This window comes from Mesoplodon mirus (genome assembly GCF_964341445.2).
Source record: "Mesoplodon mirus genome assembly, chromosome: 14".
NCBI classification, from domain to species: Eukaryota; Metazoa; Chordata; class Mammalia; order Artiodactyla; family Ziphiidae; genus Mesoplodon; species Mesoplodon mirus.
Genome location: NC_138990.1, coordinates 40,855,837 through 40,883,606, shown reverse-complemented (window position 1 = coordinate 40,883,606; position 27,770 = coordinate 40,855,837).

The window sequence follows — 27,770 nt, the reverse complement described above, 5'->3', positions numbered from 1 at the left end:
TAGTATTCATGAGGGTCCCTCTGACAAATGGACTTGTTATCCACAGATGCTGTAAACATAAATCAGGAGGATATCATCAATAATGTTGTATTCTCTTTGTCCTCATCATGTTTACAGATCTCACTTTGAAAAGCACATAAATACTTAGAGCATATTGTGGGAAACATGCCACTCATCTTATTAGCTTTCTCTGGCTCCAAGCTCTGACGCTGATCATCCCCTGACAGTGTTTGCCAACAACAAAAGACGCCTATTGATCACAATGCTTCTCCCTTTGGCAGCCTTTCTGCCCACGATTACCTTGCATCATTTGCCTTAAGTCAAATGTCACAGAACAACTTACAAAGGATGTATCTATCTAGTAGAGCAAAATGTATTACTATGAGTTCAATTGGAGGAAAATCCTTTGGTGTTATGAATTGTTTATAATTTAAAATTTTATTTCTTGGAATTAATGAACAGTCAAAATCAGAGCTTACTTTGTAAGCTCCAAATACATAAAATTGTACTCATTTGCAATTTATTTTCTGAATAGTTTGCAGAGTCTCAAATATCTTGGACGCTGACCCATCAATCATTCTCAGAGTTACTCTATGTATGAACAGTTTTCTCAGCTGGCATTTCTTTCTGTAACAGAGGCTCTCTATTGAAATTTCCTGGTAATTTTTCATCTGTAGTATAGTTTTCATTTGTCTTTTTACCTTGATTCTAGAGAGATGCCAGGAAAGGATACATTCTTTTTTATTTAAATTGAAAAGAGCACTTCACAGATTGAGAATTTAGGGATACAACTGGAATATACATCCTCTGTGTGAAAAACAGCAAGGCTTTTGTGGGGTTATTTTCCAGGGGGAAAAATAATAGCTCCATCAGGATGCCACAGAGAACAGGTGCTCACGTGTAAAGACAGTCATTTCATAACTGGTCTTCTCAACACTTTATAGTCTACACCCTGTTACCTATAATTTGTAAGGTGTATATTAGACCCTCCAGAGGAAACAGCTGTCTACCTTGATCTAATCAGGAGCAATGTTACCTCACTGAAGCATATCCTGTGTTTTGGCTGTTAGTGTACACCTTCCAGACAGTGTCTATTGACGTGTCTCATGAAGGATGTGGGTACTCAGCCCTCTTTACCCAATTACCTGATCCTTGTTTCTACCCTTGGGTAAATATCGAATCATCAACTGCTCTGTCTTTTCTACTTGTGCTGGCTTGGCTCTACTACGTAGGTTAATGTTCAATGCAAGTTTCTACTATTTGAATTCCCTGCCTGACTTTTCTTCCAGTCCTTGACCTCTAAGATTCATCACCTCTTCTTCTTTTTAATTTTTTTACTTTTTAAAAATTTACTGAGGTAACATTGGTTTATAACATTATATGTTTCATGTGTACAACATTATATATCAACTTCTTTATACATTACAGTGTGCTCACCACCAAAGTTTAGTTTCCATCCATCACCATACAGTTGACCCTCATTACCCTTTCACCACTGCCTCCTGACCCCGCCCGCCACTTCCCCTCTGGTAACCATTATGCTGTTCTCTGTACCTATGTTTGCTTTTGTTGGGTTTGGTTTATGAATTTAGTTTGCTTACTGTTTGCTTTTTATAGTCAACGTTTGAGTGAAATCATACAGCATGTGTCTTTCTCCATGTGATTTATCTCACTTAGCATAATACCCTTAAGGTCCACCCATGTTGCAAATGGCAAAGTTTCATTTCTTACAGCTGAGTAGTATACCTTGTGTGTGTGTGTATGTTTATATATATATATATATATATATATATATACACACACACACATATATATACACATCACATCTTCTTTATCCATTCATCCGCTATTGTAAATAATGCCATGATGAACACAGCGGGTACATATATCTTTTCAAATTAGCGTTTTCATGTTCTTTGGATAAACACCCAGAAGTGGAATAGCTGGATGGTAGTTCTAGTGTTAATTTTCTGAGGAATCTCCATACTGTTTTTGACAGTGGCTGCACCAATTTACACTCCCAGTGTATGAGGGTTCTCTTCTCTCTTATTCCTTGCCCTTTTGATAATAGCCATTCTAACAGGCATAAGGTGATAGCTCATTGTGGTTTTGATTTGTATTCCCCTAATAATTAGTGGTTTCACCTCTTTTCATGTGCCGGTTGGCCATCTGTATGTCTTCTTTGGAAAAATGTCTATTCATCTCCTCTGCCCATTTTCTAATCAGGTTGTTTGGTTTTTGTTGTTGTTGAGTTGTATGAGTTACTTATATATTTTGGATATCAACCCCTTATCAGAGATATCTTTTTCAAATATCTTCTCCCATGTGGTAGCCTGTCTTTTCATTTTGTCGATGGCTTCCTTTGCTGTGCAAGAAGCTTTTTCGTTTGATGTAGCTTTGTTTATTTTTGCTTTTGTTTCTCTTGCCTGAGGAGACAGATCCAGAAAGACATTGCTAAGACTGATGTCAAAGAGTGTACTGCCTATGTTTTCTTCTAGGAGTTTTATGGTTTCAGGTCTTATATTCAAGTCTTTAATCTATATTGAGTTGATTTTTGTATATAGTATGAGATACGGTCTAGTTTCATTCTTTTGCATGTGGCTGTCCAGTTTTCCCAACGCAACCTCTTGTTAATCTGATCGGTAGGACCTAGGACACCATATGCTTGGCCAACTGATGGCATCTAGGGGACAGTTTTGACCCACAACCACCCCCCCCACCCACGTAATGATGTCTCTGGGGAAAAAAATGTGCTTAACAGTATCAAGGCAAGAGACTTTCAAGCATGGGCTTTGATTGAGAACAGGAATTGAAGACTGTATTCCTAGGTGTCATGTTTAACTAAAAAGGCTAAGTCACCCCAAACTCATAAATATGACTGAAATGGAAAGCTTATGAAAGAAATTACTGCATAACCTGTTGAGTACAAACTGAAGGAAGTACTTCATTAAACAAGGATCTCTTGAACTCTCCTGGAAAGCCACTGAGACTCCACACTTCGAACACAAAATAAGTGCATTGGTGTCATTCAAGAAAAGACATATTTTCTAAGTCTCTGTACCATTCATTAAGTACCTATTATGTGCTTGACTATTTTCCTTCAATTTCTCATACTCACTGCCCATATATTTTCTTTGTGGCTTCGAACATGTAAAGCAACTTCCCATTAATTTCTCATGGAACTCTCCTCTTTGAGCTTCTCTTCCAAGAAGTCCTTCCTAAACTACCAGTCCTTCCTAAACTAGCCAGTTTGAATATCAATAATTTTTCAACTGACTTAGACCTGACATATCTGGTCTGAACTCCTGAACCATCATGCTTATATCAGCTTTGCCTGCCAAGGCTTTGGTCTATCTGACTAATTTAATTGAATCATTCATTAATTTATTTATTCATTCAGAAAATAATTGAGAGAGAAGCATGAGTCAGACTATATACCTGGAATCTTTTGGTCAGCAACAAAAAATAATCAAGGCTAGCATAATCCCTGGTATTATCATGGATTATTTTCCTTTGTCTTTTGTAAACAGTAATGAGTTAAGCAACCAGGACTTTAGACTCTGAGGGTGGAATAGGATCAAGACTCTAGCTCCAACCATGAAAATAATGCATGCTACACTGGCCCCTGCAAAACTCAGCTTCTTCAGCTACCTCTTTTCTTTTCCTAAGGATATTTGGTGAATAAATGAAATAACTGCAGAGATACATATTGAAAGGCTCTTTGTAAATCCTGGGTATTACTGTCACTATAATTAGGCTGTGTGCTATATATGGAAATCTTGATCAGAGTACTGCTTTTTCAAAAGGTAATTAGCTTGCACAACAATATGTTTCCTGGATGTGTTTTATATTTTCTTTTCACTCCTGTCCCCAGAGTTAATGAATTGAAGTGTCCTCAAAAAAAGACTCAGGGCTTCCCTGGTGGCGCAGTGGTTAAGAATCTGCCTGCCAATGCAGGGCACACGGGTTCGAGCCCTGGTCCGGGAAGGTCCCACATGCCACGGAGCAACTAAGCCCATGCACCACAACTACTAAGCCTGCGCTCTAGAGCCCACGAGCCACAACTGCTAAAGCCCTCGTGTCACGACTACTGAAGCTCCTGCACCTAGAGCCCGTGCTCCGCAACAAGAGAAGCCACCGCAATGAGAAGCCCATGCACCACAATGAAGAGTAGCCCCCGCTCACCACAGCTACAGAGAGCCCGCACGAAGCAAGGAAGGCCCAAAGCAGCCAAAAATAAATAAATAGATAGATAAATAAATAAATAAACAAATAAATTTATATTAAAAAAAGACTCAGAATGCTGAAGGGTGAAAGACATTGAGTGAAGACTGATAAGGGGACATTTCCCCTGAGGCGGCTTGGGATAAGTTTGTAATCCCTGAGCTGGGGCAAACAGGTGACTGGCCTACAGGGAAGCTGTCAGCTCTCCTGTGATTATGTCAGAGGCAGAGAACTGCCAAACCCTAGGGTTTCACTTGTAGAGTGACTTTGGGAATCTTCCCTGTCCAACAAGCCCTTCTCATTTGCTCAAATGCTTTGAAGACTTATTGACCTTCTATGGACTCTGTGCCCACCCAGCATTTAGTTGACCTATATCTTTATTATTTGTTTAATATGTCTGTCTCTTCCAGTATACCAAGGTCTCACCTAATCTCTTTGCCCGGTTGAAAGAAAGGAATAGGAAAATGTGTAACTTGTTAAGTCAATAGTCCTTAAACTTTTTGGATCTCAGACCCCATGAGTCTATTAACTCCCAAATGAAATGCATATATACATGAATTTTTCATAGAGTTTCAGGAAATTTATGGACTCCTTCTACTACTCAAAACACAAACACTTGCTCCAGAAAAATCCTTGCATCATTTCTGCCCTCTTCCCCCAAATCGTCCTGAGAGTCTGGCATGAGCTGCCCAAAGGCAACCATAGTTCTGCATCTGAGTTTTGGTGAGGTACAGCGAAATCTAGTTGTTTTTCAATCCCATGGGAAAGTGCCTGGCACTGTCTTCAGGCTGTAGATATTCACTTCTGAAATTCACAGAACACATGGGCTGCTCCAGCACATAGGGCCACCCTGTGAACCCCAAGGAGGTATGCAAAGAAATGCTGGGAGGAAAAAGTCTAGACTCTTGGCCTCAGCTGAAATCATTTCTGCAGGAAATTCTCACTGGTGGATTGAATCTGTGTTTTGCTATTATCACCAGCAATGCACCTGTCATATAATTCTCCACTACACGTGTGGAATGGTTCTCAACTGATATTAAGGGTGGGGGATATATGAAAATTACTCAGGAGGCTCTTATCAAAGGGCACATACTCCATCTCCCTCTCCCATGAGTAGCGCACATGCAAAGAATAGGGGCTGCTGTGTTGAAAGAAGTGACTTCCTGGGGCTAAGGAATCCTGGGCCACTTCTCCAGATGGATGAGCATTTCTAACTAAAATAATTTCATGAATTTATAAAGAAATTTACTGAGAACTTCATATACGCAGGGCCTGATGCTGAGCTCTTTGTTTGTATTATCATGTTTAATAGTCACAATAATCCTACAACAACAGATATCACTATTTCCATAGTTTGCAAATGAGGAAATGGAAACATAAAGTTCACACAGTAAGTGGCAAACTCAGACCTTCTGACTCCAGAGAGTATGTCTGGAATCCCCTTACTACTTGCTTCCCTGGGTAATTGTAACATTTCCATCCCCATCCTCAGTCAGGTGAAAGCGACTATGATAGGACTCTAGCTGGGAAGGCAGCAAAGCATCCATCCATCCCCAAGAAGCAGCCCTGTCTTCTGAATCCCTCAATTATCTTTCACCCTCCCTACCCCCTCTGCCACTTCTCCTAACTTTGCCCATGATTAGAAAACACACATCCTCATTAAAGTCCAACTCTCCATCCTATTGGCACAAATTAAAACTAGCAGTGGCCCGTGCAGTGAACTCAGTGGGATCCCAGCTAATCATTTTTGTAAATTGAAAAATAGACTTTTTCTCCATAAGAACCATCTGTACCTCAGGACATTCTTATTAACACTTTCTCTCCTGGACTATGCATTTCCATTGAAAATAAAAAGAAGCAAAGATCTCAGAGCTTCCCATTTATCTGACCTCTGAGAGTTTTCTAAAGGGCTTCAGGCAGCCAGCAGCTTCTCTGGCCATTATAGTGAAGTGGTGGAGTCTGTAAGAGACATGCTACTATTTCCATATGATAGGTGAGTCTACAGAGGCTCAGAAACTTTTAGGAGATATGCCCACTCACTGAGCAAAAGTCTTGGGTGCTCACTATATAAGAGGCATTACTCTAAGTTCTTCGGATATAGTAATGAGCAAAACAGGAAAACTCCCTGACCACATGGAGAATACATTCTAGTGAAAAACAGGCAAACAGTTATGTCACACAGTATTCGTTAGGCATCGTTCTAAGATTATGCACAATATGTGCCTGCATGTTTGCTCAACAGCCTAATGAGGCAGTTACTGCCATCATCTCTGTTTGACAGTTGAGGAAACTGAGAAGCAGAAAAGTTAAACACCTTTTCCAGGTCACACGGCTTATAAGAAGCAGAGCTGGCCTTCAAGCCCAACCGCCTGGTGCTGGAGTTTACGCTCTTAACTACCATTTTATCCCATCCATTGCCATCAGCTGGCTAGTGGAGAGACGTCCAGGACACATCCTGTGGCTTTTGGTCTAGGCTTTCGTCACAGGACTAACTTCCTGGGAGAATAGACATGTATACTTATTAAACTTCATTGACTGTCTCTAAAACAAGGATTTTTTTTGTTTTCTATTTTTCTATATGTGTCATGGCCAAGTGTATTGGGCTTCTGCACACATTCATACCTGGCTCAAATCGAGGGTCCCCCATTTGGCAGCTGTATGGCCTGGGCAAGGCCAAACCCTCCAAACCAATGCAAATGAAGCATCACCTTATACATTTGTTTTAACAATTAAATTATATACATATATGTATATATGTACATATATATATGTATATATATATGTTTATATGTATATATATATGTATATATGTATATATATATATGTATACATATGGTACTTACATAGTGTCTAGTACAGAATAAGCACTCAAAATATTAACATTATTGTCTATCATATTACAGTGATGGGTCTGTAGCCTTCTCCAATGACTTCTTGTCTGCCTCTCCTTCTGTTTGAGAGATGCTGGAACTACAAGGAAACTGAGTCAGTCATAGACCCTTATAGGGATTCAGCCTCTAGACAGTAGGGCAAGGAATTCCAACAGTGGTTCTGAGGGACAAAGATCACCTGGACTTCTGAAATCCCTGCCCAGCAGCTTTGCCACTGCTGAGAGTTTCAACTACTCTGTCACCAACTTTTACTATGTTTTCAAACCATGAGCAAAAATTGGTTAGAACGTGAGTAAATTCATTGATTCACCAAACTTTTTTTCTGATATATTACGTGAAGGGCATAATGCAGACAAATGATGATAATGATGGTGATGATGACGATGAGAGCTACGGTTTTTGCAGCATCTTCTGTGTACCAGACACACAACAGGTGCTTCACACTCACCATCTCATTGATTACCAATAATATTCCTGCAATATAATCATCTGAATTTTACAGATGAGGAAACGAAGCTTAGGACGGACAAGTCCTGTGTCCAAGATCATACAGTAAGAGAAGCACAACCTCAAGGCTGCCAGACTACAAGGCCTCTTCGGATTTTTCTTGCTCCTTTGGGACGTGGTTCCCGATCCTCAGGAGCTCTTCACAGAGACAGGCATGTGGCTATTCCCTGCCCCCTCAAGCCAGGGCTGGTGTCACCTGTGCCCAGAGTGCATTCAAAAAGCTGCCCACTCCAGGCACTGAGGGCCCTCTCTGCAGCCAGGATCTTGCAGCCTGGAGTGCTAAAGAATTCACCTAGCCAGAATCATCCTCAGTCGATGAAAGACGGGAGTCAACGGATATGCACCTAAGTACCCCTGCTCCTTGGCGAGGCAACATTCGCTACATTCCATAGGATTCCTCAAAGGATCCCCTGGGAGACTGAGCCCTCAAGGGTAACCTGGTCATTAACACACTCATTATTGGCATTTCACCCTTCCCTGTGACCTTTGCTCCTTCCTCAGCTATGTTTCCTGAGATCACCTCCTAAGTAAAGTACTTGTGCCCATGTCTTGTTTCAGCATCTGCTTTTGAGGGAACACTATCTGAGACAGAGTGGGATAGATCCTTGGTTAAGGACACTGCCAGTTCTTCTGGAAAAATTAGTAAAGAAGTCCTTGCAAGTATTTTTTTTTTAACTTATGTCCTTATTACATACTGACTCTGGCTGATTAAACAGCCAAATGTCAATCTAGCTGCTGATGGCACTGAGCTTAGTGCTGTCAGTAGGCAATGAAGGAAATGTCAGACCCAGGGCCTGTCCGGGGGAGGTTTACAGTCTGCAGGGAGAAGAGGGTGACTCTCGTGCTGTAATTACAGAATAAAATAAGACAGTGCATAATCAGGTGTGAGTTTGAGAGACAGCTGCTGTGCTGGCTTTAAGACTTTGGAGACAGCGGGGAAGGGTAGAGGCACTAAATAATGCAGGTCTCTCCAGATGTGCCACAGGTGAGTTTCCAGTGCTCTGTGGTCTACAGGATATAAATTGCCTCTGCTCTTTGGTTTCCATCAACCCCGGCCACAACAAGTTAAGCTCAGCATATAGAAGCATGGGATTTCAGGAGAAGATTAATGAAGCACACCAAGGAAGAGTTTCAAATACACTGGGGCTCAAACCTTCCTTCCGCATGAGGTGGCTGGAGCTCTGGCAGGAAGTATTTCCCTCAAGACAACCTTAAGGTGCAGGCCACACACCATACACAGGGAACTGTGTGCAGATCTGAATCTAGGCAAATCCTAAACTTTGCTCACCCCAGAGTTCCCGGTCGAGTTACACGGCATGTGAATTTGGTCTTGGATAAATTCCTGCAAGTGGGATTTATATTGAAAGCACAGCAATGAAATAATAGGGAAATTCACATTTGACTTAAGTCACATAGGCCATGAAGTGTGATTCTGGCTCTGTGGGCAAAAGGACTGGGCAGTGCCAGCTGTCTAAGCCTGAGTCTGGCGTATGAAATTTTTAGGTTAATTTTGATCTGGAGCTCAACAAGTAATCTCTAGTGAGATTCAGGTACAGAGTGAAGTGTTTCACATTATTCCCCTAATCCTGACAACAAACTCATCAAATAATACTGTATCCATTTCTCCAATGAGGAAACTGATGCTCAGAATGGTTACATAGCTTAGAAGAGCTACTCAAGATTTCAGATAGGTCTGACTCCAGAGCCCTTGGTCCTAAGCACATTTCTATTCATATTCAGCAAATATATAACATTGAACACTTTTGAACATATGGGTTTTTGTGGCTGTAGGTAGGTGTGTTTCACGTAAAATGCACGCTGTATGTGTGCATATTCATGTGTTTATCATAACTAATATATTTGGCTGGAAAAAAGTTAGCTTTCCAACTGCCAAACCAGCACACTAGTGCTTTTCAAATGCCTTGTCCAATGCATGACATATGACTGGCCTGCTTCATTTGTGAGAAACGAATGAATGAAAGATTGAGAGTTATGTTAGCCTTTCATTTCCAAAGCCTTCCCATGTTCACTAACCTAAATACAATGCTCTTATTCAATGCAATATTATGCATGAACAAATGTGTTTGAGTTTTTTTTATGCAATTGCAACAGTGTAGCTCAGGCAGCATTTCCATTTAGCTACTGAATAAGGAAAAGGGGACAAGTTTTCATAAAATTAACGAAGCATTATTTGTGAGTTCACTAAGTTTTCTTTTCTGCTACAGACATCCACTCTTATAACAATGTTCATGTATTTTGGATTACCTTTTTCAAAGTAATTTCACATAGATTTTTCTATAGCAGTTATGTAAAGTCAGCAGGGCATTATAATGCCCATTTACAGCAGAAAAAAAATGGAGTCAAAGGAGTCACAATTCTTCTGAACACTATTCAGCCAATAATAGAGTCAGGACTTTACTCCAAAATGCATGGGTGTATGTATGTGTTTGCATGTGTGTGTGTGTTTCAGTGTCAGTCAGACACACAGTGACTGAGCACTCACAGCGTACCAGACAATGTGTAGAGATGCCTGAGTTATGGACTTTACACCCAGATTATGGAGAAAGGCATGTAAAGCACAATTTTCCAGAGTGACAGGTATCGTAATAGAGATGTAAATAAAATATAAGAACATGGGCAAGGGAGAGAGTAATTATGTCTAGGGGTGGGAAATCAGATGAATGTTCTCAGGGCTACTTTAGTTAGCCCTGGAGAAGAGGAGGATTTGGACAGGTAGAGAAACTGGGAAGAAGGGATTCTATGCAAAGGATACCACACGAGGACAGTGAAGATGTTTGGGAGGCTGTGGGTATCGTAGGATGGCTGGACTCTAGGGTCCAAGAAGGAATGGTGAGGAAGTTAGGTGGAAGTGAAGAGGCAGCAAGGCTACTAGCGCCCCTTAAAGGCACATCAAAGGGTGCAGACTTTATCTGACAGGAATTGAAGAGGGATCACAATTTCCAAGTGAAATGAAAATAATACTTTTGTGAGATGAGTAGGGGAGGAATTGGAACATGTTGATGGGGATGTCATGGGTGACTGAGAAAGCATCATCTCCTCATGCTTCATCCTTGACACCACCCTCCCCCAGGTGAGGATAGCTGCTTTTCCTCTAAATCAACAGAACCTTCCCATGTGCCCATAACAGCACTTAGTATATTGTGTTTTACTTTGCCTGTATCTGTATCTGTCTCAGTTTGTCTTCTCTCTTTCTCTACCCCACAAAAATCAGTCTGTGAACAACTGGAGACAGTAACTGTCATTTTGATGTACTTAATCTTTATATCCAAGCACTCAGCATATTGATTGGCTCACTGTAAGTGCTCAACTAAAGGTCTATTGGGTTTCACTAAAGGTCTAATGGAATCCACAGGAAAGGAGACAAGGACAGATGAAAATATTGATGTTTTTCAAAGAGTGAAAGTAGTTCAGAAATTTCATGTCTGATGATCATTATTTTCTCAGTGTGATAGGAAAAAGTCATCTATTGTGAGGGAGAGAAATATAAATTATGTTGATTTCTTCAGGAAATCAGTAAAGGTTTGGGCCTAAAAAATGCAAAAAAAAAGAAGTTCGATTTCCGGGGAAGATGGTGGAAGAGTAAGACGCGCAGATCACCCTCCTGCCCACAGACACATCACAAATACATCTACAAGTGGAACAACTCCTACAGAACACAGATACACCAGAAATACATCTACACGTGGAACAACTCCTACAGAACACCTACTGAACGCTGGCAGAAGACCTCAGACCTCCCAAAAGGCAAGAAACTCCCCACGTACCTGGGTAAGGCAAAGCGGAGAGATTCCCGCACAGAGGATCCATGCTGAACAGCACTCACCAGCCCGAGAGGCTTGTCGGCTCACCTGCCGGGGCGGGCAGGGCTGGGAGCTGAGGCTTGGGCTTCGGTCGGAGCGCAGGGAGAGGACTGGGGTTGGAGGCGTGAACACAGCCTGCAGGGGGTTAGTGTGCCACGGCTGGCCGGGAGGGAGTCCGGGGAAAAGTCTGGAACTGCCGAAGAGGCAAGAGGCTTTTTCTTCCCTCTTTGTTTCCCAGTGCACGAGGAGAGGGGATTAAGAGCGCTGCTTAAAGGAGCTCCAGAGACGGGCGCAAGCTGTGGCTAAAAGCGCGGACCCCAGAGACGGGCATGGGACTCCGGGTCTGCTGTTGCTGCCGCCAAGAGGCCTGTGTGCGAGCACGGGTCACTGTCCACGCCCCCTTTCCGGGGAGTCTGTGCAGCCCACCACTGCCGGAGTCCGGGGATCCAGGGACGGCTTGCCCGGAAGAACACACGGCGCTCCTCAGGCTGGTGCAACGTCACACCGGCCTCTGGCGCCACAGGCTCGCCCCGCCTCTGTGCCCCTCCCTCCCCCACGGCCTGAGTGAGCCTGAGCCCCCGAATCAGCTGCTACTTTAACCCGGTCCTGTCTGAGCGAAGAACAGACACCCTCCAGCGACCTACACGCAGAGGTGGGGCCAAATCCAAAGCTGAGACCCGGGAGATGTGAGAACAAAGAAGAGAAAGGGAAATCTCTCCCAGCAGCCTCAGGAGCAGCAGATTAAAGCTCCACAATCAACTTGATGTACCTGCATCTGTGGAATACATGAGTACACAACGAATCATCCCAAGTTGAGGAGGTGGACTTCGAGAGCAAGATTTATGATTTTTTCCCCTTTTCCTCGTTTTGTGAGTGTGTATGTCTATGCTTCTGTGTGAGATTTTCTCTGTATAGCTTTGCTTCCACCATTTGTCCCACGGTTGTATCCGTCCGTTTTTTTTTTTGTTTGTTTGTTTGTTTTTTCTTAATAATTATTTTTATTTTAATAACTTTATTACATTTTATCATATTTCATTTTACTTTATCTTCTTTCTTTTTGTGCTTCCTTCCCTCCTCCCTCTTTTCTTTCTTTCTTTCTTTCTACTTCTACTAATTCTTTCCTTCTACTTTTTTTCCCTTTTATTCTGAGCCATGTGGATGAAAGGCTCTTGGTGCTGCACCCAGGAGTCAGTGCTGTGCCTCTGAGGTGGGAGAACCAACTTCAGGAAACTGGTCCACAACAGACCTCCCAGCTCCACATAATATCAAAGGGCAAAAATCTCCCAGAGATCTCCATCTTAACACCAGCACCCAGCTTCACTCAACGACCAGCAAGCTACAGTGCTGGACACCCTATGCCAAACAACTAGCAAGACAGGAACACAACCCCACCCATTAGCAGAGAGGCTGCCTAAAATCATAAGTCCACAGACACCCCAAAACACACCACCAGACGTGGACCTGCCCACCAGAAAGACAAGATCCAGCCTCATCTACCAGAACACAGGCACTAGTCCCCTCCACCACGAAGCCTACACAACCCACTGAACCAACCTTAGCCACTGGGGACAGACACCAAAAACAACGGGAACTACGAACGTGCAGCCTGTAAAAAGAAGACCCTAAACACAGTAAGATAAGCAAAATGAGAAGACAGAAAAGCACACAGCAGGTGAAGGAGCAAGATAAAAACCCACCAGACCTAACAAGTGAAGAGGAAATAGGCAGTCTACCTGAAAAAGAATTCAGAATAATGATAGTAAAGATGATCCAAAATCTTGGAAATAGAATAGACAAAATGCAAGAAAGATTTAACAAGGACCTAGAAGAACTAAAGATGAAACAAGCAACGATGAACAACACAATAAATGAAATTAAAAATACTATAGATGGGATCAATAGCAGAATAACTGAGTCAGGAGAATGGATAAGTGACGTAGAAGATAAAATAGTGGAAATAACTACTGCAGAGCAGAATAAAGAAAAAAGAATGAAAAGAACTGAGGACAGTCTCAGAGACTTCTGGGACAACATTAAATGCACCAACATTCAAATTACAGGGGTTCCAGAAGAAGAGAAAAAGAAAGGGACTGAGAAAATATTTGAAGAGATTATAGTTGAAAACTTCCCTAATATGGGAAAGGAAATAGTTAATCAAGTCCAGGAGGCACAGAGAGTCCCATACAGAATAAATCCAAGGAGAAATACACCAAGACACATATTAATCAAACTGTCAAAAATTAAACACAAAGAAATCATATTAAAAGCAGCAAGGGAAAAACAACAAATAACACACTCAGGAATCCCCATAAGGTTAACAGCTGATCTTTCAGCAGAAACTCTGCAAGCCAGAAGGGACTGGCAGGACATATTTAAAGTGATGAAGCAGAAAAACCTACAACCTAGATTACTCTACCCAGCAAGGATCTCATTCAGATTTGATGGAGAAATTAAAACCTTTAAAGACAAGCAAAAGCTGAGAGAGTTCAGCACCACCAAACCAGCTTTACAACAAATGCTAAAGGAACTTCTCTAGGCAAGAAACACAACAGAAGGAAAAGACCTACAATAACGAACCCAAAACAATTAAGAAAATGGCAATAGGAACATACATATCGATAATTACCTTAAATGTAAAGGGATTAAATGCTCCCACCAAAAGACACAGATTGGCTGAATGGATACAAAAAACAGACCCATATATATGCTGTCTACAAGAGACCCACTTCAGACCTAGAGACACATACAGACTGAAAGTAAGGGGATGGAAAAAGATATTCCATGCAAATGGAAACCAAAAGAAAGCTGGAGTAGCAATTCTCATATCAGACAAAATAGACTTTAAAATAAAGACTACTAGAAGAGACAAAGAAGGACACTACATAATGATCAAGGGATCGATCCAAGAAGAAGATATAACAATTGTAAATATTTATGCACCCAACATAGGAAAACCTCAATACATAAGGCAAATACTAACAGCCATAAAATGAGAAATTGACAGTAACACATTCAAAGTAGGGGACTTTAACACCCCACTTTCAGCAATGGACAGATCATCCAAAATGAAAATAAATAAGGAAACAGAGCTTTAAATGATACACTAAACAAGATGGACTTAATTGATATTTATAGGACATTCCATCCAAAAACAACAGAATACACATTTTTCTCAAGTGCTCATGGAACATTCTCCAGGATAGATCATATCTTGGGTCACAAATCAAGCCTTGGAAAATTTAAGAATATTGAAATTGTATCAAGTATCTTTTCCAACCACAACGCTATGAGACTAGATATCAATTACAGGAAAAGATCTGTAAAAAATACAAACACATGGAGGATAAACAATACACTACTCAATAACAAAGTGATCACTGAAGACATCAAAGAGGAAATCAAAAAATACCTAGAAACAAATGACAATGGAGACACGTCGACCCAAAACCTTTGGTATGCAGCAAAAGCAGTTCTAAGAGGGAAGTTTATAGCAATATAATCCCACCTTAAGAAACAGGAAACATCTCGAATAAACAACCTGACCTTGCACCTAAAGCAATTAGAGAAAGAGGAACAAAAAAACCCCCAAAGTCAGCAGAAGAAAAGAAATCATAAAAATCAGATCAGAAATAAATGAAAAAGAAATGAAGGAAACAATAGCAAAGATCAATAAAACTAAAAGCTGGTTCTTTGAGAAGATAAACAAAGTTGATAAAACATTAGCTAGACTCATCAAGAAAATAAGGGAGAAGACTCAAATCAACAGAATTAGAAATGAAAAAGGAGAAGTAACAACTGACACTGCAGAAATACAAAAGATCATGAGAGATTACTTATAAGCAACTCTATGCCAATAAAATGGACAACCTGGAAGAAATGGACAAATTCTTAGAAATGCACAACCTGCCAAGACTGAATCAGGAAGAAATAGAAAATATGAACAGACCAATCACAAGCACTGAAATTGAAACTGTGAGTAAAAATCTTCCAACAAACAAAAGCCCAGGGCCAGATGGCTTCACAGGTGAATTCTATCAAGCATTTAGAGAAGAGCTAACACCTATCCTTCTCAAACTCTTCCAAAATATAGCAGAGGGAGGAACACTCCCAAACTCATTCTACGAGGCCACCATCCCCTTGATACCAAAGCCAAGCGAGGATGTCACAAAGAAAGAAAACTACAGGCCAATATCATTAATGAACATAGATGCAAAAATCCGCAACAAAATACTAGCAAACAGAATCCAACAGCACATTAAAAGGATCATACACCATGATCAAGTGGGGTTTATTCCAGGAATGCAAGGATTCTTCAATATACACAAATCAATCAATGTGTACACCATATTAACAAATTGAAGGAGAAAAACCATATGATCATCTCAATAGATGCAGAGAAAGCTTTTGACAAAATTCAACACCCACTGATGATAAAAACCCTGCAGAAAGCAGGCATAGAGGGAACTTTCCTCAACATAATAAAGGCCATATATGACAAACCCACAGCCAACATCGTCCTCAATGGTGAAAAACTGAAAGCATTTCCACTAAGATCAGGAACAAGACAAGCTTGCCCACTTTCACTACTCTTATTCAACATAGTTTTGGAAGTTTTAGCCACAGCAATCAGAAAAGAAAAGGAAATAAAAGGAATCCAAATCGGAAAAGAAGAAGTAAAGCTGTCACTGTTGGCAGATGACATGATACTATACATAGAGAATCCTAAAGATTCTACCAGAAAACTACTAGAGCTAATCAATGAATTTGGTAAAGTAGCAGGATACAAAATTAATGCACAGAAATCTCTGGCATTCCTATACACTAATGATGAAAAATCTGAAAGTGAAATCAAGAAAACACTCCCATTTACCATTGCAACCAAAAGAATAAAATATCTAGGAATAAACCTACCTAAGGAGACAAAAGACCGGTATGCAGAAAATTATAAGACACTGATGAAAGAAATTAAAGATGATACAAATAGATGGAGAGATATACCATGTTCTTGGATTGGAAGAATCAACATTGTGAAAATGACTCTACTACCCAAAGCAACCTACAGATTCAATGCAATCCCTATCAAACTATCACTGGCATTTTTCACAGAACTAGAACAAAAAATTGCACAATTTGTATGGAAACACAAAAGACCCCGAATAGCCAAAGCAATCTTGAGAACGAAAAACGGAGCTGCAAGAATCAGGCTCCCTGACTTCAGATACTACAAAGCTACAATAATCAAGACAGTATGGTACTGGCACAGAAACAGGGAGATAGGTCAATGAAACACGGTAGAAAGCCCAGAGTAAAACCCACGCACATATGGTCACCTTATCTTTGATAAAGGAGGCAGGAATGTACAGTGGAGAAAGAACAGCCTCTTCAATAAGTGGTGCTGGGAAAACTGGACAGGTACATGTAAAAGTATGAGATTAGATCACTCCCTAACACCATACACAAAAATAAGCTCAAAATGGATTAAAGACCTAAATGTAAGGCCAGACACTATCAAAGTCTTAGAGGAAAACATAGGCAGAACACTCTATGACATAAATCACAGCAAGATCCTTTTTGACCCACCTCCTAGAGAAATGGAAATAAAAACAAAAATAAATAAATGGGACCTAATGAAACTTAATAGCTTATGCACAGCAAAGGAAAACATAAACAAGACCAAAAGACAACCCTCAGAATGGGAGAAAATATTTGCAAATGAAACAACTGACAAAGGATTAATCTCCAAAATTTATAAGCAGCTCATGCAGCTCAATAACAAAAAAACAAACAACCCAATCCAAAAATGGGCAGAAGACCTAAATAGACATTTCTCCAAAGAAGATATATAGACTGCCAACAAACACATGAAAGAATGCTCAACATCATTAATCATTAGAGAAATGCAAATCAAAACTACAGTGAGATATCATCTCACACCAGTCAGAATGGCCATCATCAAAAAATCTAGAAACAATAAATGCTGGAGAGGGTGTGGAGAAAAGGGAACACTCTTGCACTGTTGGTGGGAATGTGAATTGGTACAGCCACTATGGAGAATAGTATGGAGGATCCTCAAAAAACTACAAATAACCCTAACCCTACCATATGACCCAGTAATCCCTCTACTGGGCATATACCCTGAGAAAACCATAATTCAAAAAGAGTCATGTACCAAATTGTTCATTGCAGCTCTATTTACAATAGTCCGGAGATGGAAACAACCTAAGTGTCCATCGACAGATGAATGGATAAGGAAGATGTGGCACATATATACAATGGAATATTACTCAGCCATAAAAAGAAATGAAATTGAGCTATTTGTAATGAGGTGGATAGACCTAGAGTCTGTTATACAGAGTGAAGTAAGTCAGAAAGAGAAAGACAAATACCGTATGCTAACACATATATATGGAATTTTAAAAAAATGTCATGAAGAACCTAGGGGTAAAACAGGAATAAAGACACAGACCTACTTGAGAATGGAGTTGAGGATATGGGGAGGGGGAAGGGTAAGCTGTGACAAAGCGAGAGAGAGGCATGGACATATACACACTACCAAACGTAAGGTAGATAGCTAGTGGGAAGCAGCCACATAGCACAGGGAGATCAGATCGGTACTTTGTGACCGCCTGGAAGGGTGGGATAGGGAGGGTGGGAGGGAGGGAGACACAAGAGGGAAGGGATATGGGAACAGATATATATGTATAACTGATTCACTTTGTTATAAAGCAGAAACTAATACACCATTGTGAAGCAATTATACTCCAATAAAGTTGTAAAAAAAAAAAAGAATCCAAAAAAAAAGTGTAAAGTAGAAATGAGGTGGGGTTAGGGAAGCATTTAAAATTCCAGTTCATGTCCAGATGAGAACAGAATGCATTACTGTAAAATGGAGCATTTAGGTTTGGTTATATGGCTCATTTCCAGAGAAGAAAGATGGTTCAATGACCTCAGGGTGGGAATCTATCACACGCTTGGGTTCATGGTCAAAAGAACTAAGAATGCTGGAGAAAGAGTGAAATATCATACATGGACAGGGCAGAAAGGCAAGAGAACGTGGAGTGAGATACTCCACTGGGAAATTTTAAGGGATTGACTCTAGACAATGAAGAGGATAAAAACCAAGTTTAGTAGATAAAGGAAAAAGGTAGGCTTTTAAGACCACTGACAAGGGAGATAGATGGGAACCAAACAGACCTCAATTCTAATCACAGCTTCACTACCATATATTAGCTGTGACCTGACTTGAATTTACTAACTACTCAAAAACTTGATTTTCACACTACAAAATAAGTATCATCCCATGGTTTGGAAACTGAGAAGTTTGCTGTTCTTTCTTCACTGTTGTGGCCTCTCCCGTTGCGGAGCACAGGCTCCGGACGCGCAGGCTCAGCGGCCATGGCTCACGGGCCCAGCCGCTCTGCAGCATGTGGGACCCTCCCAGACCAGGGCACGAACCCGCGTCCCCTGCATCGGCAGGCAGACTCTCAACCACTGCGCCACCAGGGAAGCCCAAGTTTGCTGTTCTTTGAGCCCACAGCTGAGAAGTATCCCATGGACTAGGTTAAGAGAACCACCGGAAGTTGGGATCAGCCGCCTCCAGGCAAGAAGTGCCACTAATAGAACTAAAGGGCATGAGCAACCCCACCACTCAGTGATGCTAGAAGGAAGGATACCCTAATATTAGCGAGGGAAGGTTATCATGACCACCCATAGACATCCTCTGCTTATATATCAGAACCTCTCTCTACCTTTCTCACCCTGTTCTAGACCCTGAAATGGTGACTCCTGTAAATTCCAACACCAGGGCCCCTTGCCCTCTGGTTGCTAGTTGGTTTCAGCCATCGTGAGACATCAACCAAAACCAAAGGGCAGAGAAGAGAGAGGTCACACTATTTATCCCCTGGCTGGCTTCCTGTCACATCATGAGTTGCCCGTGACAGTGTTTCTAAGAGCAGAGCTCCTGCCAGGCAAAGCTTCTCATAGTCACAACCCTCTTTATTCACATCCCTACTGAATAAGGAAACTCTAAAAAACAATATTTAATCTTTCTTTTCCAGTCAGTTGACTGTCTTGCATATTTTTAAAGGCATCATTTTTGAGCATCAGTCCTCACTGCTCAAGGCACAAAAAACATAGATCATTTCATAGAAATTTAACTGACATGCTCTATCACTTGTTTCAATATGTGTATGAGGTATATGTTGTTGTGTTGTATTGTATTGAACTAAATCATGATTTTTTTGCTGAGACTTTCTCTTCATCTTAAGAAGAAAAGGTAGCTAAAAACAAAAGTCAAACCACTGAACTGAAACGTGGTTCCTCAAATTCTGGTTAATTGAAGTTGACAGAAATACACCTGCTGAGAAAGCAAAATAAAACATTTCCCATGGAAGTTCTGCTTAAAAAAAAATATAGGATTTACAAACAGTGCCTAGAAGAAAAGCAACCTGCAGGACATGCAGAATATGAAGCAGTAAGTTTCCTAGAATGTGTCTCCGGGACACATTTTAGAGAAAAGGAAAAATCACTGTGCCTCTGAGCTACCACTGATGCAGTTGTATGTGCCTTACATAAAATCAGCACAGCAAATGGAGCCAGCTCTGCCTGACGCCGCCTTTGTTCAAAGTACACCTGGGCAAAGTGGGCCCAGGCAGCCCTTTGCAGCTCATCTCACAGTGGTTGTAATTTGTGGTGCTGGGAAGCACACAGGAAGCCTAAAAATAAAATCTGTCACCTTCAAGTATTCTTGCCTATTCATATTCACTCAGGTTAGTTTCACACTGCTCTCTACTCACTCAGGATGACAATGCCAGAGCAGTCATTAATTAGTTATTAATAAAAAGCATTTTTAAGCCTCATCACAAGTATCAAATACTCATCAGTTCTACACAGAAAGCCAGGTTCCTTCCTGAGAGCAGACAGTGGCTCAGTTAGATTTTGCTCAACTTTTTTTTGAAAGAGTGTATGTAGTAATTATGATTATTTTTATTATAAACATCTGATGAGGATATTTTTTCTAATTACAAGACATATTTATGTGGAGGAGCTTGGCTAGATGATCTCTAAGCATTTAAGTCCACCTCCACCCAGCCACACACAAATCACATGAAAAAGTGGTAAATGCATTTCTATAGCAAATGACTATACGAGTGCTATTAACAAACCAGAAGGTTTCAGTTCTGAGATACAGGTAAAAACCAGAATTGGATCTATGTAAAAGCAACCCTGGAGGAAGCAGATGAAGACTGCTGCAGAGCCAATGGCAGTGCTGGGGAACTTCAAATTCAGAATTAGTAGAATCAGAGAGGGTGTTTCAGAAGAGCTGGGTCCTTAAACAGGTGATGATTCAGAGAACGCTACAGAACAGCTAAGCCAAGTGGTCCTTTCTGGCTTAAGTGCAGAGAGGGGTGCAGAGGTATTGTCATCTTCAGTGAGGTAAGTAGAGAGGTGCTGCAGCAGGGCATTGCCCCTGATAACTCCTAATCCCCAGAGAGATCCTGGCACACCAAGTAGTTGAGTAATTACTATCCTCTACCTCTGGCAAGTCCCTCCTTCCTATGCAATTACTGAAGGCAAACCAGATTGTACAGAGTCATCGCCCACTCAATGGCAAAGTGAGAATCATAAAAGCAAAAGGTGAGAAAACAACCAAGATTGCCACACACATGACAAACAATATCACGAAAATTCATTAGCAATTATAATGCCCAAAGTCAATACCCGAACAAAGAGAAGATGTATTTCCCACCTTATAAGAGTAATTTATTTTATTTAAAAAAAAAACTTTCGGGGCTTCCCTGGTGGCGCAGTGGTTGAGAGTCCGCCTGCCGATGCAGGGGACACGGGTTCGTGCCCGGTCCGGGAAGATCCCACATGCCGCGGAGTGGCTAGGCCCGTGAGCCGTGGCCACTGAGCCTGCGTGTCCGGAGCCTGTGCTCCGCAACGGGAGAGGCCACAACAGTGAGAGGCCTGTGTACCGCAAAAAAAAAAACCAAAAAACCAAAAAACTTTCAGGGAATTGTTCTTGTTTCAATTACTGAGCCTCTAAGTTGACATACCTTGATACTAAAAGTGTCAAAGCCCATTCAAATGAAGATTTGCATTAATAGTTCATATTAGTTATTGTTTTGTAACCTAACAATGGATTTTTTTGAACTTTTACTCTATGATTTGGCTGATTAGTTTTCTCCATAAGCTGTTTTGTAGATATTAGAAACTGTCCACACAAGCAAAGCATTTGGCCCAAAGATCAGGGAAGTCAACGTCTAATTTAAAGGTTGGATCAATTTTAAAAGGACAAAGTGAATCAATGGAAATAATGTAAATGGTATCACTCTTTCAAACAAATATTTTTATTACAATGGTCGTTGTTATCACTGCTATAGATTGTGCAACTTTGAATATTTTTAGTCAAGTACATAATGCCACATAAAACAACTGAACAGCTGGGAACGTTTTATGGTACACTGCTGCTCATGAAGTGTAAGAAATTCAAATTCAAAGCACTATTCATTGGCTGAGTTTTGAGAATCCCTGACACTCAAATGGGTATATGTTGAAGCATGCTGTACCTCAACATATACCCATTTGTGATTATGGACTGCCATAATCAGTCACAGCAGTCAGGCTGAGCAGAACATACATAGGTAGAAAGAAAATTAGTTCCTGGGAAGACATAGCCAAGAAATTCTCCTGGATTCTCCAATTCTGCATAAAAGGGAAAATAGATGGAAAGTCTCACAGTGAAATTGAAAGACAATGGAGAAGAGACCCAGAAATTCCAGCTAGAGACAACAGGGAATAGAATAGGAAAACATCAACAAATAACTGAAAATATAAATACAAATCTTCTGATTCAAAGGTCAAGCGTGATTTTTTTTACAAGGTATGTAGACAATTTGATGTCTGAAAATGATGGTTTAGAGAAAGACATGCCAAGCAAAGGATAAGGGGGAAAAAGACGATACAAGAGAGTCAAGATAAGATTAAATGGGTAAGAAAGGTTATAAACTAGACAAAATGAAACATACAAATTGATCCACCCGAAAGGCTATACCATTTTAAAATATTTTTCACATGGCTACATCACTTTGAAATATTTCAAACAAATCTCATAAAAAATACAAGAAGAAGTTGAGAAATCCATAACTTGTTGGAGAATGTAACGCCATCTCCCTGTACTGGACAAAACAAATAGCTAAATAAAAGTAAATAAGGGTGTCAAGGATTAAATAAAACAGTAGCCTTGCAAATAAAAAGTTCTACCATGCAAAATAAACCACTATACCCTGCAAATAGAATAAAATAAAATAAAATAAATAAACATTCCTTCAAATGCACATGAAACATATACCCATACATGATGGCTGTAAAAAAGAGCTCACTAAATTACAGCCATATTCTCTAACTACAATACAACAAAATATAGAAATTAAACATAAATTAGACTTCCTATAGAGTCTATTAACTTGCAAAGTTTTACACTGTCTTTGGGTTGAAAAGGCAATCTAAACAATCTGGTTAGAAAGGGAGAGCTTGAAAACTGTATTTACAAAGCACTTCATATAAGAAGTAGAAAAATCTCTTTCCATATTAAAGAAAAACATAAGGAGACACTGGTGGGGTTACGGAAAGTTAAATTCCTTCCCGACCCTACCCTCCCATCACGGCCCCTCCAAAAATGAAAAACTGAACAAAAACAAAAAACATAGTAATAAAGTAAGCTATAGTGACCAGCTTTGGAGAAAGAAACATTCTCATGTGCCACTCATGGGACTTCACAGCAATCTTTTTAAAATCTTTTTTAAAGGGCTAGCCTTTTATGAAGGGTAACTCTTTTTAAAGGGCTGCTTTTCAGTATCTATAATGATTTAAAATGTATATACTTTTTGATCTAACAGTACTACTTCTAGAAAACTAACCTAAAGCAATAGTCATACAAGTACAAATACTATACAAAGAATGATAAGAAACAACTGTAATTCAATAGGGAAATAGTTATATAAGTGACTTGTTATCCATTTTATGGGCTATGAGTCAGATATAGTTCTATTTTGTTTATTTTTTTACTTATTTAATAGTGAAGTATAACTACATCTTCCAACATGGAAGTAAATCCAAGACATATTATTAAGTGGAAACATACAAGTTATATAATAATGCATACAATGTGAGCTCATTTACTTTGAAAAGATATGTATTTGTATTTTTAGATATATAGAGAGATAGATAGGTAGACAGATATGAAGAAAAACGTAAGATGACATTATGATGGACACACTTAAAGCCACAGAAAAAACCCAGGACAGTGTATAGTAAAATGTTAAGATCTGTACTTCTTGATACATTTAGGGGAGTCTTGGGGGGGACTTCCATCTCTTGATTCTGAATATTTAAGTAGCACCTGGATCTTAAACAGTGAAAATATATTCACATATGATTTCTGAATACAAATGAAAACAATTATCCCACTATTTGAAAATTTAGAAAATACAAAATAATAAAAAGAAAAACAAAAATCACTCAAAATTCTACAGAATTCACCCACAGAAACCACAGTGTACATTATACAGGTTGTTCTATTTGAAAATACCTGAGCTCATCTTTATGGTCTGCTCTTTTTGTGTAGAGTCACCCTTGTCTTTCATGCCTTATGTCAGAGCCCTGAATAGTGACAACCGATCTTCAGAATAATGATGATAATAACCCACAGGAACGTCATGCATGAAAGAAACACCCGATTTCTTCATCAGACTCCACTTACCAAAGCACAGAAGTGGATTAACACATTTAAAGTACTTTTTTCTATGAAAGTTGATATGTACAAATTATATCATTATCTTCCTACTCTCAAAAAAAAAAATCTTCAAAACTACCATTTAATTCTTTCCACTTCTGCATCAAACTTCTTTCCTAACTCTTACACTTAATAAATAGTTAACCAATTAGGTATTGATTCTCTTTCATTCAATAATGAATCCTCTTTCCTTCACATTCCACATTCAATTCCAGTTCCCTGTCTCCCCTTTGAAAATCTATCTTGAGTTGATCCTTCTCTCACCAGCTCCACTGCACTCCCAATCCAAGCCATGGTTCTCTTCTTGAAGATGTCAGCCATAATCTCCCTACTCTCACTTTCCCCACCACAGTCTTTTCTTCACAAAGGACCCAGTGTTACCTTTCAAAATAAAAAAAGAATTTAAATATAAATTCTATAATTTACTTCCTGATCAAAAATACATGTGCTCGGGCCTCCCTGGTGGCGCAGTGGTTGAGAGTCCGCCTGCCGATGCAGGGGATACGGGTTCGTGCCCCGGTCTGGGAGGATCCCATATGCCGCGGAGCGGCTGGGCCCATGAGCCATGGCCGCTGGGCCTGCTCATCCGGAGCCTGTGCTCCGCAACGGGAGAGGCCACAACAGTGAGAGGCCCGCATACCACAAAAAAAAAAAAAAGAAAAAAAAAAAAAATACATGTGCTCAGAAAAATAAAAATCCATATTCCTTACCAAGAGCTGCAAGATTAAGTCCCTGCCTTACCCTCCTTTGCTTACTCAGTTCTGTCCAAACAGGTCATCTTGCCATTCCTTCCCACAGCAGGCTTACTTAAGGTCTTGGTTCTTACTGTTCTACCTGGGAAGTGCAGTTTCCTCATCTCAATAGGGTCATTGGGTCATTCTGTTCGAATGTCACTTCCTCAGAGACTTACCCTGACCACCCCATCTACAGTGGCAGCCACTCCAATTCCTGCCCTTAGTTTTCCTCTCAGCATACCACTACCTGACATTAAGTTATATGGCATGTGCTGAGTGTCAGTCTCCCTGACTAAAAGGTAAGCTCCATCACATCAGGGATTTTATCTTGATCACTTCTGCATCTCTTGTGTCAAAAAGTGACAAGTATATATTACATTATATGTAATCCTGCACGGCATGTGAAAAATATGTACACTTGGAAGAGTAAGACATCTAGAGCAGATATGAGGGAATTGCTTATGAAGTTAAAGGGTGATAAAAAACAAGGGCCGACTGTATGGCACAGGGAACTATATTCAATATCCTTTGATAAACCATAAATATACATATATATATATATATATATATATATATATAACTGAATCACTGTGCTGTACAGCAGAAATTAACACATTGTAAATCAACTATACTTCAATAAAATACATTAAAAAAAGAAGTTAATGGATGAACTTGGACTATGGCAATGGTGATGAAGACAGAGAGAAGCAGTCAAACACAAGAGATATTTGGGAGGTAAAATCATCACATCTGGTGACACACTGGAGAGGGTGTGTGAGGAAAGGTGTCAAGAACTGGTTATAAAAACTGGATAGGTGATTGTGTCATTGACTGAGATAGAGAACATTGCAATGTGCCCAGAATGATGATGTAGGAGACACATAGGTAGTGTGTGTCTGATAAGGCTGCTGATAAGTTCAGTTTGGCACATAGTGTTTGGGAGGTGACTTTGGCAACCAATTTCTGGTCCAGAGAGAAGGGTGCACTGAGTTCAGGCTTGTTTTTCTGGAATCATCTCATCAAAACGTCCTTAGTATTAGAAATTGCATATGGGCCTGTCTTCATCGATCAGCTGTGTAGCTGTCACTTTTCATCTCAAGTTGGACACTTTGGAGTCTTTAACTGGAATAGGATGAAAGGTAACTCAGGCACGACCTGGCTGCCATACTATTCAGGAAGTCTTATTTTGTCGACCCAATTTGAGAGCCTTTTTCTTTACTAGCAGTATTTAAAGTTTTATGTTGATTTAAAACTCTGCCTACGTTTATTTCTGTCATCCTGTTTTATGCTTTCCAGGTGGGTATATTCTGTTTCGTTTTTACTACAATACTTATCTCTTTTCTCTGCCTTTCACCACCTGGGCTATTTTTATTTATTTATTTTTAAATCTTCTAATGGAATTTGGAATGCCAAATTCTCCTAGTGAGTACTAGATTTAAAAAAAACCCAGAAGAACCTATATTTATAGAATTATCAAAATTAAGAATAAAGCAATAACTGTATGTTTTCCTAGGGAGGATTAGGAACTTAGTGCCTGACATGATCCATCCTTACAATCCAATCACTTGAGCCGTAAATACTGACAGCATCACTGTGCCCTCCCTTCCCCTTTCTTCCCCATCAGCACTTTCAATGAATTACCAATTTCTACCTATTTTCCTTCCTACGTATCCCTTGAATCCAACTTGTTTTCTCTGGTAACTACTTCCCTCTCACTATTCCACGTCCTTGTTAGTGTTTGTTTGTTTCAGGTTCATTTTTTCTGGTTTCCTCTCTAGAAAACCCTATTATTTATCTGCTAGCTATCTGCTCTTTGTCTTCATACATATTTTCTTTGCTCTCTCCATATTCATTCCCGTCCTTTTACTTTACATTCTGATTTTTATTACACAACACTGATTTCATTTTGTGCAGTGGAAGTTTTATAATTTATTGTATCCTGTGAGGATTTTAATTCTGCTTTTTGTTTTCTAGTGTCCATTAGCTTTTTTTTTTTTTTAATTGTATTTCCATATAGCACACTGCTTAAGAACACTTGCTCTGGAGATAGTCTAGTTTGGTGGTAGAGAGATCAGGAGTGTGTAATGTCTTGCAAATAATTTACTCTTTTCTCATCTATAAAATGAAAGATATAATAATATCTACCTCATAGTTATTGTGAGTGTTAAATGTAACAAAATACAGAAAGCACTTGGAGTTGGGCACATTATAACGTTTCAGGAAGGAACATGCATTCCCCACTGCTAATATTTCCTTCCAGGTTGAAGAGCATCTAATAGAGGAATGCTTCAACCCCTGTCTTCCCCATCCCTCTTCCTCCCTTCAAGGTACTTAAAGGATTGATACGGGAGAAATTCTCAGCCTCCTTTTCTCCCTCTTGGCATCTCCTTCCTACTTGAAGAGAGAAGCATGGGTTCTTAATTGCTACTAGCTAACTTTAAGTTTTTAATAAATGTGTTATTTTAGTTTCCTTATTGTTTTTGTACTTTTTCTTTTAATTAATTGGTTCAAACTCAGGTGGAAAAGAAGGAAGTTATTTACTGGGCCACCTTAAATTCCCAATATCTGGTTCATTAGGCTGGGAATCTTCAGAAAAAAACAAACAAAAAACTTGGAATGAATTATGGGAGATCAAGCTAACACCTGGAGTTCGAAGCTGATGGCACAGCCAAAGGGTGTGGCTGTCAGTCCAGAAGATCCTATACTAGGCAATGGCTACATGGGATTTTTTTCATTTGTTATGATAACTACATATTTACTGCTTCTAAGAGAAAACTCTATGAATGCTTCTAAACTC